Genomic DNA, 17206 nt, shown 5'->3' on the forward strand with positions numbered 1-17206 from the left:
CATAGAATTATCAACAAAATGCAGCATACGTAGCAAAAGTAAATACCGATTACGAGTCATAACTGCAGGAAATATGGCAGTTGCCAACAAGGGGCTAGTAGACCAATATGAAGCCAAGGTTGGCTTCCTTACCACACCCATCAATAAAGTCAAACCCAAAAACTTCTTAATCTCTTCCAGATATGTGGGAGTCCACCGGGTAGCTCTAGACTGGGGCCTAAGTTTGTCGCTGTTGTTCCTCAAAAACTGTTCAGCATACCAATTCGTCTGCTCAACAATCTCACCCAAAAATACATCATCCATAAACAACTGAAAAAACTGTATAGGCAAAAAGTTTTCACAATTCACTGTACACCCTGCATCACCGCTAAAGGCAGGCAACACCGGCTGCACCATGTTTGGATCAACCCAAAGTCCAGCACTTCCAGTAGGAAGCCTAGCAGCCTCAGACTGCAATCCAGATGCCTCTTGCACCATCGGCACAGCAGTTTCCTCCTCTAAGACAGGCACTTCATCCGCACTGAGAGTTGCTTCATCCACACCAAGAGTACCTTCATCTGCACTGAGAGTACCTTCATCATCCGATGATTCCATGTTGAGTGAAAACTCACTGCCAGAATCTTCCCCTCCCTCCTCTCCCTCAGACGCACTGTCAGTCTCATAATCATGCTCAGAGGAAGATTCAAGAAGCATACCGACCACCTGTTGAGCAGTCATTCTACGGCTAGCCATATTGCTTACTAATAAAGGTAACTTGTCAACAACAACAAACTCTTTGTAAAATAAGTAATAAGCAAAAAGCACCTTTATCAAAAACTCAAATATACTCCAAAACAATACCACTCACTTGCCAGAGGCAGCTAAACTACTCACCACCACCAACTCTGTACAGACACAGTATGGATCAACAATATCCCACTAAAAAAGAAAGAGAAAAGCAATTACACATAAGACTATGCAAAACACATCGCAAAGAATTTCATGCTCAAACCACTAACTAAATATGCCGCCATTATGACATCACTTACAAAAAAATTCATTCAGACATTATATTATTACTCATTTGGTGTAAATACAACAACAAAAAATTTCTTACCAACACAATGCAACTACACAAAACTGCAGAACAGCCACCGTCGAAAATCTTTAGACTAGAATAAAAAGAAGAAAAAAAACTTTATTGTAACATATGCATATAATGCTCTAGACCATCACGTACTGCGCAAAATGTATTGCTTGACCCTCCCACTTTCAAAAAGGAAAGATCGATGGCCCAATCCTTTACAAGCAACGCGGCGAGAATCTGGAACTGAGCCTCAGCTCCGGACCACCCCCTCCCTCTTCCCAGTCCTTCAAAACTAACCTCAAAGTTCTCCTCCTGCAAAGACACTTCCAAACTTAATTCACACCCTCTCTATTGTGTGAAGGAAGTCTTTACATTATAGGAAATTCTGTTCTCCATGCCCGTAGAAGTGCCTACCCAGTGTGTTCCTGTGTTTTGCGTGTCTGCCATTTATTGCACTTTTATACCTCTACTTGTACTTTGTACTCTTTTGTAAGTTGACACCACTACAGTACACCTGCTTGTGCTAAGACATCAAGCCTTCTAAGGTCCAGTGGGGCCTTCTACGGTGTAGCATGGGAATGTGCTCCCTAAGTACAGTGGTGTGGTGGACTGGTCATGAATGCTGAACCCGGTTCCCCATTTCCAAATTCAACAGCTCCGGCCATAGTGCCACATCCCCACTGAACGCCATACTTGCCCACTGAGAGAAACTCGCACTGCCTTCAGCTATAACCTAACTGTGCCCGCTATAAACACTTGGATGTGGCTCAATTCAAATTATGCACTTGATAAGAGTAATACGCTGCCTAAAAACTCCTAGGGAATGCAAAGCATGTGAAATGTAAGCACAAACAACATGGTTACCTAAACGATCTCTCACTAACTATTCAGAAATCAGCGAGTGGTTTCACCGAAAAAGTTATGGACATGACTAGAGGGCCCTGAAGGGAACCGTTTCACTGTCCATTGCTTACATCTTTACAAAACATAAGCAGTATGGTAGACCACATCCATAAACACAGAACCATGGTGCACATTGTGTTTTCCAATTCACCCATCAACCAGGTATTGCAGTACCTCCAGAAATAGTACACTCTCCCACCCTGGAAACAACAATGCTGTTCAAAGGAAGACGAGAAAACGAAAGTAGCAATACACTGGCAAACTCTGATGCTGGTGTACTTGGATACAAATGAAATCAATCTGGGCACTTTGCAACCCCTCTGTCTTACTTTATTTCGCCCCCCCTGGGAACAACAATGCTGTTCAAACTTAGATGAGAAAACGAAAGAAGCACTTCACTGGCAAACTCTGATGCTGGTGTACTTGGATGCAAATAAAAACAATCTGGCCACTTGGCAACCCCTCTGTCTTACTTTATTTCGCCCCCCCTGAGAACAACAATACTGTTCAAAGGAAGACGAGAAAACGAAAGTAGCAATACACTGTTAAACTCTGATACTGGTGTACTTGGATGCAAATGAAATCAATCTGGCCACTTTGCAACCCCTCTGTCTTACTTTCTTTCGCCCCCCCTTGGTACAACAATGCTGTTCAAAGTTAGACGAGAAAACGAAAGTAGAACTTCACTGGCAAACTCTGATGCTGGTGTACTTGGATGCTAATAAAATCAATCTGGCCACTTTGCAACCCCTCTGTCTTACTTTATTTCGCCCCCCCTGGGAACAACAATACTGTTCAAAGGAAGACAAGAAGACGAAAGAAGCACTTCACTGGCAAACTCTGATGCTGGTGTACTTGGATGCAAATAAAATCAATCTGGCCACTTTGCAACCCCTCTGTCTTACTTTATTTCGCCCCCCCCTGGGAACAACAATGCTGCTCAAAGTTAGACGAGAAAACAAAAGTCGCACTTCACTGGCAAACTCTGATGCTGGTGTACTTGGAAGCAAATAAAATCAATCTGGCCACTTTGCAACCCCTCTGTCTTACTTTATTTCGCCCCCCCTGGGAACAACAATGCTGTTCAAAGTTAGACGAGTAAAAGAAAGTAGCACTTCACTGGCAAACTCTGATGCTGGTGTACTTGGAAGCAAATAAAATCAATCTGGCCACTTTGCAACCCCTCTGTCTCACTTTATTTCACCCCCCTGGGAACAACAATGCTCTTCAACGTTACACGAGTAAACTAAAGTAGCACTTCACTGGCAAACTCTGTGATGCTGGTGTATTTGCATACTAAAAAAAAAAAACAGGGCACTTTGCAACCCCTCTGACTTATTTTGTTTCACCCCCCACCCCCCTGCCAGCACCCACCGATCACAAGATGTAAAATAAATCAATCTGGCCACTTTGCAATCCTTCGGTCTAACTTTATTTTGCCCCCGGGGAACAACAATGCTGTTCAAAGGAAGACCAGAAAACGAAAGTAGCACTACACTGGAAAACTAAATGATGCTGGTGTATTTGGATGCACATAAAATCAATCTGGCCACTTTGCAACCCCAAAGGCTTACTTTACTTTGCCCCCCACCCCCATCCCACGCTAGCAGCACCCCTAACATAGAAAACGACAAAAAAAACGAAAACGAGCGTTTTTTTTTTTAGCCATTTCACATAAAATCACCTGCGCTTGGACGATCCAAGCGCAGGAACAAAGCGGAGTGTACAAAAAAACATTTCCACCCCCCAACATTGTGCCCCCACCCTACCTAACCCACCGATGCAATAATACCCCCTCCCCAGCCCCAAAACTGACCTTTACTCTCTGACGCTTCCTGCGCCTCGGAGAGCAAAGGGGAAGCCTCCGATGACGTCAGCGCGGCTCGCGCGCTGACGTCATTGATGACGCGGGCGGGGGGGGGGTGGGGGGAGGCAGGGGAAGGTCTTCCCCTGCCTCCCCAGTAAAAAAAAAACAAATCGAGGAATCACGGGGGGAGCGCCAGCGCTTCCCCCAAGGGTGGGTCCCATGACGAGCTGGACTCGTCATGGGCACAGCGCGACTGTGCTCCATGACGAGTCCAGCTCGTCATGGGCACTGAAGGGGTTAAGACTTGCATCAGTTGTTAATATCGTCATCTTACACATATCAAAATGTCCTAATGTGGGTAACTTGATTGTCTGGAAAACTGCCTCACACTCTCTAAACCACAAAAACATTACACCTTTCTTGAAAGTGGGTGAACCACACTTGCAAAATTCACTATGAATTTAGAGCAAAGTTCTGCCAGTCCAAAAAGCGGTCTCAGTCGGTTCCTGTTCTTGGGATTGGGTGCTCTCATGATACTTTTGGCCAGATCTAACTTGGAACTTATTCCTTCACCAAAATTTTTTTAACCTCAAACCTGAATTTGTCTTTCCTAAAGTCAGACTAGAGGGTTGCAACTTCCCCAACACTTGCCTCAGAATCTTGTCATGATCTGCCGTGTCCTTCTCATACACCAAAATGTCATCCAGGAAGAATAGAATCAGTGGAATCCCTTCCAACACCATTTCCATTACCCTCTGTATACTGGCAGCCGCAGATGATAACCCAAAAGACATCCTTAAGAATCAATAGTGTCCTAAAGGCGTCACAAACATACGTAAGGTGCCTTGACTCTGCATGCAATGAAATCTGGTGTACACCAAGGCTAAATCCATGGTACTAAACAGCTTAACCCTCCAAAGAGCTGACAATGTTTCTGAAATATCTGGAAGGGGCTTACAATCCTCCCAAATATGCTTATTGACCCCCCCTGAACTTCCAAACACTTTTTCCACCATCTTTGGGTCAATAATCACAAGGGTAAGCCATTCTGAGGACTAAATCTCCTCCATAATGCCCAATTTCAAAGGTTCTAGTTCTGCTCTGAGAGGTTCCAAAATTAAATGTAGTACTTTTTTAACCTTGTTCACACATTGAACATCATTCGTTTTCAACACAATCTTGTGTTCAACGTCATGTAACAAACCTAATTCATCACTAATCCCCTTTGGGAAACTCACTCACAATATCATACTTATCTCCATTGTTCACCACTAATAGAATTGGTTATGAAGTATTAGGTTTGAGAATATTACCCATCTGCCCTTGATGCTACCAGCCCAATAAATTGTCTCCATGCTCAGCCACATGCACTTCTGTCACTGAATAGAATTTTCATCACAGAGTAACCCACCACGTAAATCCTGGCTCTGCCATAACCAACAGGGTAGCTATCTGGTGGTAATAGTATAGTATGTTTACCCCCAAAGTAATTTAAACTCTCAACGTCTCACCACAAATGTCCATCACATTCTCTGGCATTTTCAAAGAACCACCATCAACTACACCGTCGTAAGTTACAGTTAAAATTACTTTGTTTCCAACCTCTGGTGTCTCCTCAATCACATACACATTCCCAATCTTATATACCCTTTTTCACGTACTTCTTGCATGAAGCATATCTAGAATAACAATATAATTGTTAGAAAGGTTTGGTGTACTAAATGTTAACTATCCATGGTTCAATGGAGGGTTCTTAATACCAGCTTTATGATTATTTATGGTGGAATCATTATCCTTCCCTGTTTCCTCATTATTTGCAGAAACCAATGTTTATGTTCCTCATTCGTATTTCAGGAATCTCTCGCACCCAAGTGGAAGCATTCTCCAAAGCCTCCTCAATTGATATTGCTTCCTTGAGGTCAGGGCTTTTGTCTAAGAGCTTCTCTTCTACTCTGTGATCATTGGTGTACCTCGCCCATTGGTCTCTAAAAAGTGAATAAGTTAATTTTCCAAAATCACATTTATGAGAACGTGTTCTTAATAATGCATCATCGTTTCCAGCTTTCTCTGTTTTGCCTTGTAATCGTGTGAAAAATGTTTGTAATTCAAGAATTATATTTATCTTGGGTCAAAGTGTTTTTTCCGGCACCCTCATAGACATTTCAAACTGATCTCTAGGCTCCCCATCTGCAGGACCCAGAGACAATTCCGCCAAGCTTTCATCTATGTTCCTTCCCTCCAAGCCAAGATTGTGTAGTAAAACCACTTGCTTCCTGGTTGCTGAGAATCGTTGTCCTCTATAGCAACCGAATAAAAACTAAATACATTCCTCCATTGTTTCCATGGAAGTATTGGTTCCCCCATTTCAGACAGAAATGCTGAAGGCTGGGACATATTAGTGACCACCATGATCCCAGAGAGTGGTTGAAATAAATTGTTAAGGATATTAATAATAATGTTGAAATGGTTTAGCAATGACTCCTTGTTACCTATCCGAAATAGGGATGGAAAGAAAAACAACAATAGGCAAACCTGGCTGCAGCGACTCAGACTGAGAAGAGAAGAATACCTCACAGTGTGTTCCGACAGATGTGTGAGAACTTCTCCAACTGTCGAACACTAATTCCTAGGAAATAAGACTGAATGCAAGTGATGAGTTCCTAATTCAAAATTATGCCTGCATGTGTATGACATCAACACGCAGCAAAGCGATGAGGAGAGTAAACATTGAAGACGGGCCCATTGACATGAAGGTTAATTTGTAGAAACAAGGACCACTGCAGTACGAGGGGAAAATTCATACCATCACAAGCTCAGTAAGTATGTTTGAGTAACAACCTTTAACGGCTAATACTCAGAGCAGTTAAAAACATTAGATTACATGACAAGCTTTAAGTACAACAATAATGCCACTTGTCAGGTACTCCTGATGATCTTGTCTCCTGAAATGATGCACACGAATAGGTGTCACTTGATGGCCTACCAACTGTTTAGCATTTCTGCTAAAAATAACAAGTGTCAGTATCTTCTGCGATGTAGAGAGTGAAACACACACTTCTCCAATTGTCTTAGTAATTTAAGTCTATCGGTAAAATCCACAAGGATGGTTCCTTATACAGTAGGGTTTCAATACTTTGTTTTCACATAAACTCAGGTTTTTGGTTGGTGGTCCCATAGGTGTCCAGGCTCAATCATCGGCAAATGTTAAGTTGTGTTGCTAGAACAAAGACACAATCCTCCAAAGGCTTTGTAAATGTTTATTCAAAAGAGTCTGAAACAAGAGGACCACAAAACCATCAGCAAGGCACCACGTCCAACTGTCCCCAGTGGAATCTCTGGTATCACACACTCATGCAGCATTATTCCAAATTTCTATGCAAAGTCGATTCTCCACACTGATGCAGCATGATTCTAAATTCTACTCAAACAGTGATCGGGCCCTGACATGACCAGTACCTTAGAAGATTCTAACCACAACATAGACTTTGCTGAAGCCAATTGATGGATTGCCAGATGGTTTGCCTGTTGTATGAACATGTTGGGTTAGATTGTCACACATATTTAGATATTTAGCTTATCCATGGGAGATTTTTACCTGTAATCAAATAAAGGATGTGGTACTGCTCCTTCTCTTAAAAGAGAGGAAGTATGAAACAGTTTCAGAGTGTTTTGCCTTCATGAACTGAGGAGTTGACAATGGGGCACCAGATTTTGGGGAAGACAGTTGGAATCCTTTCAACAAGTGAAGAAGTAGGTGATCAACAACACTGTGTGTAGGCTAGAGAATTTAGATTGAAAATATGAACTGATTTTTAATTACTGATGAGAATTGTGACCACATGTTTTTAGGATGGTCTCGACCATGACAGTATTAAGGGGAGGCTCTGAGTTAAACTGCTTATGGATAGTGATTGTTTGTCAGTGAAACATTTTTAGAAATCTCAAAATCTCTCGAAAGAAGTTTTCTGAAAGGGGAGTAGAAAACAGTTTGGATTGCTTTGGGTTTTAACAATTGTGTCGAATCTATTAGGCTTCTTCAATAAGCAGTGATTCTTTTGTCATAGAAATCAAGATTTTACAGTTAATAGATTCAGTTAATTGCTTTTCCTTTCTTTTTATTCTATAAGCGACTCAGGGTAAAAAGGTTTACTGCATTCTAGATTCCTGAGTGTGATATTTTTGGGAGTAAAGCTTTGCTATAGTTTGGTTGATTACAGCCTTAATCATTCATGAGGTTGAGTATGAGAAGTTTTTGAAAAGTGTGAGGAATTTCTTCCACCACATGTGAACCCACCCAAATTTTGCCTGAATCTACCCTCTCATTCATGGCAGTCTGATATCTATGTGTTTAGCTTCAGTGCCTTTGCATCAGAGTAATGGATTACGCCCTTATTCTTGGCCTTTCAGACCTGCTTCAGTGTATTTGGGAACTAAAATTTTATAAAATTCAACACATAAAGTGACTGTGTGAATTATTGGCGGTTCAGGCTGCCTATCACTATGAATCTATTCAAAGCAATGAAGACTTATGTTATATTTTTCCCACTGTGTCCCAATATGCTTTTGTGTTGTGGTACTCAAAATGAAAAGAATGATAAGCTCTTGAATTAATGAAAGAAATCTATATTTTAATACCATTTTGCTGGAAATCCCCTTACTTTCTTATAGCACATATATATCTATACATCAATATTAAAAAAGAGAGTTTAGAAGTTACATTGCATCCCTTTTACCAGCTAGTGCCTATATAAATTTCTTATTGAGTAAAGGCCTGGGTGACACAGTTATGCTCTAATGGATTGAGTTTTAAGAAGGAATTATTTTAAGTACACCAGCTGATGAGGTCTGTTTTTAAATGGGAGCTAGAAGCAGAAAGTTGCATCAGCCCAGTGATAGACTTTGTCTCCTTCCACTGAACCCCAGATGAACCTACTTTTTGATCTGTAGAATAAAGATAGAACACACATTTAAAGGAAATGAGGCATTATTAAATAGGACTTAAGTATGGCCATGAGACTGTGAGGTTGCCCCAAACTGGGAACATGAAGCAAGCCAGCTTATACAAAGGCTAGATTTGGTGTAGGGAATGCATATAATTTACATACATTTCTTAGCTGTAACACATTGGGGCCGATTCCGATCTTGCTCGGACAGCCCTCCCAGAGCTGTCCGTAGCATTACCTGCAGATCGACTCATTCCGGGAGCCGGTCCGTCCGAACGATGAAGTACGATGCACAAATGTGTCCGAATACCGAATGACATGCACGCTCCGAATCGAGGAAGATTTCCCATACGAGGCATCTCTGTAAAGGCAGATCGGACCCAACCAAAACCATTACCATAGCATTTTCCGGCCGCGCAAGTACGATCCGCACTTCCTCCACACCAAACAGGTCGCCACCTCCAGCACGTCACAGCATCTGGAAGATCTGTATATCAGGTCCCAGTCATGCCACAACACGAACAGTGCATACGAGGCGAAGCTGCCATGTATCTGATCGTGCATATCATTCCTGTACTGTACGCCTATGACCGAATCAACAAGCAGAACCGATGCGTACGTCACAGACGGTAAGTCAGACACCTACCACCCACTAATACCTCACGATCCCGCGAAAGCCAAAACCCACATAGGGGGTGGAGCACAGTTCATCTCAGAAGGGTGGATGCCCATCCCCTGAGCACAGTGCACCCCAGCAGGGGGTCTATATCCACCCCCCCAGCACAGTCCTCCCCAGAAGGGGGCCCATGTCCACACCCAGGACAGTCCACCCCAGAAGGGTGTCTATGTCCACCCCCAGCACAGTCCACCCCAGAAGGGTGTCTATGTCCACCCCCAGCACAGTGCACCCCTGAAGGGGGTCTAGATCCACCCCCTAGCACAGTCCACCCCAGAAGGGTGTCTATGTCAACCCCCAGCACAGTGCACCCCAGAAGGGGGTCAATGCCCATCCCCCCAGCACAGTTCACCCCAGAAGGGGGTCCATGTTCACGCCCCAGCTCAGTCCACCCCAGAGGAGGTGGGTGGCAAACACTCCACCCCTACTCCCATGCCAAGTTTGTGTATTGTGTGCAAACATCCTGCATCAGTGGCACATTCTGCAAACAAATGCACTTACATTCATCACTCCAGTGAACAAAAGCAGATTGTGAGGTACAAACCCCCAGCATTGAGAAGTACATAGGGAAGATGGGGTATCACCCCCATCAGTATTGTGACCATTAGGTGATGGGGGGATCAAACACCCAGCAGTGTCAGGCATATAGGGGAGATGGGGTATAACCCCCATCAGTGAGGTGACCAAAAGATGAGCATGGGGTTCATACCCCCAACTTAGCCAAGCACATAGGGGACATGAGGTATACCTCCCCATCAGTGTTGTGACCATTGGGTGATGGGGGATCAAACACCCAGCAGTGTCAGGCATATAGGGGAGATGAGGTATAACCCCCATCAGTGAGGTGACCAAAAGATGAGTGTGTGTTTAAAACACCCAGCAATGGCAAGCACATAGAGGCCCAGGGGTGTAACACCCCCATCAGTGCGGTGTCAAAAAGGTGAGTGTGGTGTCCAGACTCACAGCATGTGCTGACAATCATGTATGACTCTCTGAGGCCTAAAACCACAAGCAATGTAGTGACAGAATAGTGGTAGTCTTCCAAACAAATACTTATCTATAGAGGCAGAGATATTTGGGCCCCACTTAAAAATACCTGCCATGTGGAGACAACCATTGCCATTGTGGGATAACACTGCCACCAAAGTGCATGATTTGGCCTTAAACAATATTAAAACAGCATTTGCAGTACAATCCTCAGAAACAGTATGTACACCCAAAAAAGTAGCCAAATTAACAAAAGTTTGCTTTATTCAGCATTTAAATATGCAATCACGAACCTGGAAAATAAACAAGGCCAACGGCCAGTCCACGAAAATTAGTCCTTCAGGGTCTACATCAGATGAGTTCCAACACATTGCTTGCCTGCACTTACATCACTAGGGGACAACTTACAAAGGAGGGGCATCTTCTGGGGCAGGCCAGGCACTGCAGGGACAGGATTAGTGTGTAGCAGGATGGGTAATGGGAGGACTTGGGGCAACTGCAGTGTCTGTAGTAACTGCAGTGGACAAATCGGATTGAGGGTGTGCTGGAGCAACTGCAGTGGACATGTTGGACTGAGGGGTTGGTGGCTCCACTGCATGGGCCATGTCAGATTGTGGGAGTGGGGGATCCACTGCGGTGGACAGGTCAGATTGGGGGGCCAGGGTCTCCACTGCAGTGTATGGAAGTGACCGAGTGTGTGGTGTTGTGTGAGTGGAAGTGCCTGTGGTTGGGGGTGAGGGTCTAATCATCTTGGGGATGGTGTAATGGTGTGTGGGTGATCTGGGGATGGCGTTTGGTCTGTGAACTTTGGTGGGGGTGGTCTTGGGTTGGGCGGATGTAGCTTTGGGGGTGAAGTGTGATATGGTGGTGGGGTTTTGCCTTTCTTCTTCCTGGGGGATACACGGGTGGGGGCCTATATATTCCTACTCTTAGGGGAGGATGTGCATGTGGTGGGGGATCTCCTCTCTGTGTGTGGTAACTTCCTCTTCCCCTTTTGAGTTGGAAGTGATGTGTCAGTGGGCAAGAGGAAGACCCTTTGGGAAGGGGGGATTGCAGGAGAGTCAAGTGTAGGGCTTTTGGAGGGAGAGGTAGTTCAGGAATGCGCAATGGTTGTGGATGTCTGTGTGTGTTGTTCTTCCCTAACCCCAGTGTGTATGATGTCAGTCCCCTGAGTGTGCGTGCATGTTTATTTGGATTTTGTCTTTTCTTGCCGTGTGCTGCTTTTGTCTGTTGGTGTGTGTGCATGTGCCTGTGAGATTGTGCTTTGGGCAGGTAGGTCAGTGTGGACTGTGGATGGGGCAGAGGTCGGAGGGGTGAGGGACTGTTGTAGGAGGGACACTGCTGCCATCAGTGAGGAGGCCATGGACAGATTTGTCTGATGTAGGGCAGACATGTTTGTTGATATGCCCTCCATGAATGACACCAATTGGGTCAAAAGACTTGTGTGTGCATGGAGGACACTCAAAATGGATGTCTTCCCCACATGCAACTGTTTCAGCAAGTCCACAGACTCCACACTCAGGGCAGCAGGGGTGACAGATGCAGGGGGTGTGGTGCCTGGACAAAAGGAGACATGCTCCCTCACATGGTAGTGTCCACGGAAACCAACTGGTCTAACCAGCTGCATGTGTGTGCAGTATTCATGTCACAAACCTGTGCAGCTCATATGTCTGTCAAGTTGCTGACACGTGTCAGACAAGCACATCACTCATGACGGTCAGCTCAATGCACATGTCGTACATGGTGCTGTACAGATTGACCTTGGACAACAGCTAATACACAGGAGTCTAGTGACACATGTCACAGACGGAAAGGGACACACCTGGGCTTCAGAAGACAATGGGGCATCTTTGCATTTTGCAACACAAGTGTTGTCTCAGCAGACACACAACATGTGATAGTGTCACCAGCTTGAGGCAGTGCAACATGCATGTCAGACAAAGTACAGCTAACTGGCTCTAACTCACCCCCTCCTTGCTGCTGTCTGGCCTTCAACTGCCCATCCAGGTCAGGGAAGACCACCGTGAGTATCCGGAGCATGTGGGGGGTGAGGGTCCGTCGTACAACCCTTTTGCAAGGAGGTGACAGCTGGACTCTAGCAATCCTCCGGGTCCAGCCTAGGAGGTCCTGCCACATCTTCTGGTAGTGGCGGATGCGGCGTTTGAATACCCCCACAGATCTCATAGCCCGGACGATGGTCAACCAAATCTCCTGCTTCTGATGGGCATCGACCTGTAAGGATGACATAGTGACTCACCATTACTACACATGTGACATGTTTGTTCTTCACACACGTGTACATATAGGTCATTGGTAGTAGGGCAGAATATGTATAAAGGAAGTTCAAGAATCTGCAGGGGCAGTTGTCCTGTGTGTAAACCTGCCTTCACAACATGAGTGCTGTAAATGAGATGAAATAGCACAGGATACACTTTGACTTCACTGTCCTTGTCCAGTACATGATCCCATACACTGTGAGAATTACAGTGACTGTGTGTGCATGCATGTCCTTGGTGATCAAAATGCTAGTAGTGCCTGTTACGGGAACATGGTGTACTGAAAAGTCAGTGCAATCAACACTCAGCTGCTCCCCTGGTTTGCCATACAGCTTGCTGTACTGTGGAAGGAGGCTGCCCAGCAGGGCCTGGTTTTCCTCCTCTGTGAATGCTGGGGCTCCCTCCACAGTATGTGCCATTGCAGACTCCAGGAGAGGCAGAGACAGCAGCAGTGGTAGGTTGTGATGTAGTCAAGTAGCATGTAGTACAGGCAAGTGAAGTCTCTTGGGAACAGACAGCCTTATATCTGTGCTCCAGAGGCGGTTTCTGTTCAATGGGTACAAAGAGATAGGTCAGAGATGTTTGCATTATTCGAATTTGTCCAATCTATCACATTGCATGCCTCGGACACGCCTACCGCATCCTTCAAGATTTCTGCATCATGACACCATAGATTCGGATACATTGTTCTTGTTTCCCAACCGAATTAGTGTGCACACGAGTCGTGCATGCTGCAAAAACGCCTCTGTCCCCTTGACGACCAAGATCCAATGTATGCGCCCGGCTTGGTCTTGGAGTGTACGCCGCATCTTTTGAATTGTCACCCGTGTCTGTCCCACAGAAGGCCTATATCCAATGTATGTGTCTGGCTTTCTCTTGGAGTGTACGCCGCGTCTTTTGAATAGTTACCTGCATCTGTACCCATCACAACCAGTATCCAATGTATGCGCCCGGCTTGCTCTTGGAGTGTACGCCACGTCTTTTGAATTGTCACCAACGTCTGTCCCACATAAGGCCTATATACAATGTATGTGTCCAGCTTGATCTTGGAGTGTTCGCCGCGTCTTTTGAAATGTCACCTGTGTCTGTACCCATGACGACCAGTATCCATTGTATGTGTCCGGCTTGGTCTTGGAGTGTATGCTGCGTCTTTTGAATAGTTACCTGCGTCTGTCCCACAAAAGGCTTATATCCAATGTATGTGTACGGCTTGGTCTTGGAGTGTACGCCCCATCTTTTGAATAGTTACCTGCGTCTGTCCCACAGAAGGCCTATACCCAATATATGTGTCCGGCTTGGTCTTGAAGTGTACGCCGTGTCTTTTGAATAATTACCCGCGTCTGTACCATGATGACCAGTATCCAATGTATGTGTCCGGCTTGGTCTTGGAGTGTATGAATTGTCACCCATGTCTGTCATCATCACAGAAAACAGCCAATGAGTGGCATCCACAATATTTGGCCTGAGCCTCAGGTGCTGTACAACAAACAATAAGCCTGCCACACAGTATAGATAAAAACATTTCATGCTTCAACACATGTGGTTACATAGCTTCACATGTCATATTGGACAGAGCTCCTTGTAACACACACTCCCTGGTTGTACCCTGTTTCATGGGGACAAAGTCCATTGTGTGTGATGCACATCACAACTGTGAGTGTTAAATTCACAGATCCCCACCCGAGGCCTGGACACAGTTCCAGGGGCACATTGTGTGATCACATGTAACATACACCCTGATTTACAGCTGAAATGCACTGTGTGTTACAAAGGGTTCCTGAGCTACTATTGTGGGTTTGATCCAGAGCTTTAGTGCATTGTGCCAAGCACATAATTCATTTTGTATGTTGTAAATGTAAATCGTTTTGAACGTCCATCTGAATTTGGTATGGGAGTTGCTGTTGTGTCTGTGTGTCACAGACATACATGTATGCCATGCTAACAAATCTGGTAGCACATCATGTGTGTTTCATGTGTATGATGGTATGTGTACGTCAGGCATTACATTAATGACAGTGCCCATGTGGCATTACACGATCCGTGTGTGTGGACCTTACAAACACCTGTCATTTGGACAACACTTCTATCCTCAATAGTCACTGAGGTGTGTATGGTATGTGACATTTGCTCAGATGTACTGTGACAGTCCCCATAGATTGTTCACAGCACAGGATCGCACTTGTTGTGTTACCATCAGTGTTAGACCTGCACCTTGGCGTGAGTCTCCATTCCACTTTTTGTCGCTGTGCCTCATGTGTTTTGCTGGTGTTGGCTGCTCAGAGCACTGTGCCACTGCCAACCAGTGCCACAGTGCAAGTGCTCCCTATTTAAAATGTATATGTTGGTTGGATTCCATGATTGGCTTATTTGGTTTACTGACAGACCCCAGTTAAGTGCACCAGGAGTGCCCAGGGCTTGTAAATACAAATGCTGCTGGTGGGCTTGCAGCACTGGTTGTGCCACCCACAGAAGCGGCCTAGTAAAATGTGTCTAAGGTCTGCCATTGCAGAACCTGCGTGCAGTCTGGTACTGTCATGCTGACTGGGCAAGTGCACCCACTTCCCAGTCCCTAAACCTTCCCTTAACTTTATATTAGTCACCCCTATGGTAGGCCCAAGGGCAGGGTGCATTGTAAGCATAAGGTAGGACAAGCCCTGATGTGTGTGGCATGTCCTAATAGTGAATTACAGCCATTTTCGTTTTTCACTATTGTAAGGCTACCTGTTCTCCATAGGCCAGAATGGGCTGTTAGAATTGTTACATCCTATGATCTTAACAGACCCAGGAAACATGGTAGAAAATCGAGTTTAGTATGCCTGAACTAAGAATAATAAAATCCATCTTTTAGTAAAGTTTATTTTAATATTCTGTGTTTGCAAATACCACTTTTAGAAAGTTGGTGTTTGCTTGCCTAACCATTTCAGCCCGCCTCTGCTATGATGTGTATCTGCCTGTCTGGTTTGTGTGAGTGACAGGGCTGGGGAAACCCAGAGGGGCAGGGCTAGGTAACCTGGTGGTGAATGGAGAGATCGACATCCAGATGGGTGGGAGGAGTGCACCTGGACTCTGAATAGGGCTGTGCTCTGCCATCACAATGCTGGCTCTACCTCCTGTGGAGCGGCTGATGTCTCTGCCCTGCACCCTGAATAGAAAGGCAGAGTCATGTCAACAAAGTGCTCAAGAACTGGTTTGGACTGGGCAAAGGCCCCTCTACCCCAGAGGAACAAAGGAATTAGGGGTATAAGTATTGGGACCCTGCTCCCAAGAAATTAGATCCTGCTTGACAAGAAGAACCTCTGTCTGAGGAGAAGGAACTGGGAAAGCTGTATGGAGGAGTACTGTCCCTGACCTGGGGGATTGGCCTGCAGTGGTTGCCTTGCTGCTGAAAGGAGAGGAGAAAAGACTACAAAGACTTTAATTCAACTTGTGCTTAAAAGATCTCCAAGGGCTTGTGCTGAGCTTGCCCCCTGAACGAAGTCCCCGGACCAGTGGACTTCACCCCCAGCTCCCCAGAGTCTTTTGGGAGTGCCTGCTGCTGTTGTTGGGCCTTCTGAGGGACTGCGTGTCGCAAGGAGCTGGAAGCGCGACTCGAGAAGGAGAAGCGTGCCGCCGTGGGAGCTGTTGCCGTCGCATCTCGCAAAGGGTGTCGCCGCTGCAGCATCGCATCGAGCGGAAGCGTCTCGCATCATTCCGGAAGTGTCTCGCAACGCCGAAGAAGCGTGTCGCCACCGCAGCCATCGTAGCTGACGCATTACACCGCATCAAGAGAAGAGACTCGCATCGAAGAAGTAGCGTGTCGCCATCGCAGCCATCGTAGTTGTCGCATTGCACCGCATCAAGAAAAGCGCCTCACATCCACAGAGAAGCGTGCCGCCGTCGGAGCTGCTGTCGTCGCATCGCGTAAAGGGGTGACGCCGCTGCAGCATCGCATCGAGCGGAAGCGTCTCGCAAACATCGGAGAAGAGTGCCACTGCCAAGGCCGCTGTCGTCGCATCACGTAAAGGGGTGACGCCGCTGTAGCTGACGCATCGAGTCGAGCCTTCTCGCAACATCGGAGAAGCGTAACGCATCTGGAAGATCTTCACATCTTTATTTCTTTGCACCAAAAACTTAATCGCATCAGCATCGGTGCAAGACTTTCGTTGCCCTGCGTGTCGCATCTAAGGTACATTGACTTAAAGTGTCGCATTTAAGAACTTGAGAGAACTAAGCAACCTTCTACCATCTAAAGTAACAGTATTGTGTATTTTTGTCGTTTAATGGTCTTGTGGTAACTCTATATAAAGAATCCTTATTTTTGATATAAAAACCTGTGTGGTGTCCATTTGTAGTGTTGTCACTTGGTTACTGTATGTGTTCACAAATGCTTAACCTATAACGCTCTGAGATAAGCCTTGTCTGCTCGCACCAAGCTACCTAGAGGGTGAGCAGGGGTTATTTTAGGAGTGTAACCCCTTACCCTGACTAGAGGAAAGGTTCCCTGTTTGTCACAAGTACCTACCTGTGCCAACCAGAGAACCCGAATTCTAACAATCAGGAGCTGAAATG

Source organism: Triturus cristatus, chromosome 6, assembly GCF_964204655.1.
Source record: "Triturus cristatus chromosome 6, aTriCri1.1, whole genome shotgun sequence".
NCBI lineage: Eukaryota > Metazoa > Chordata > Amphibia > Caudata > Salamandridae > Triturus > Triturus cristatus.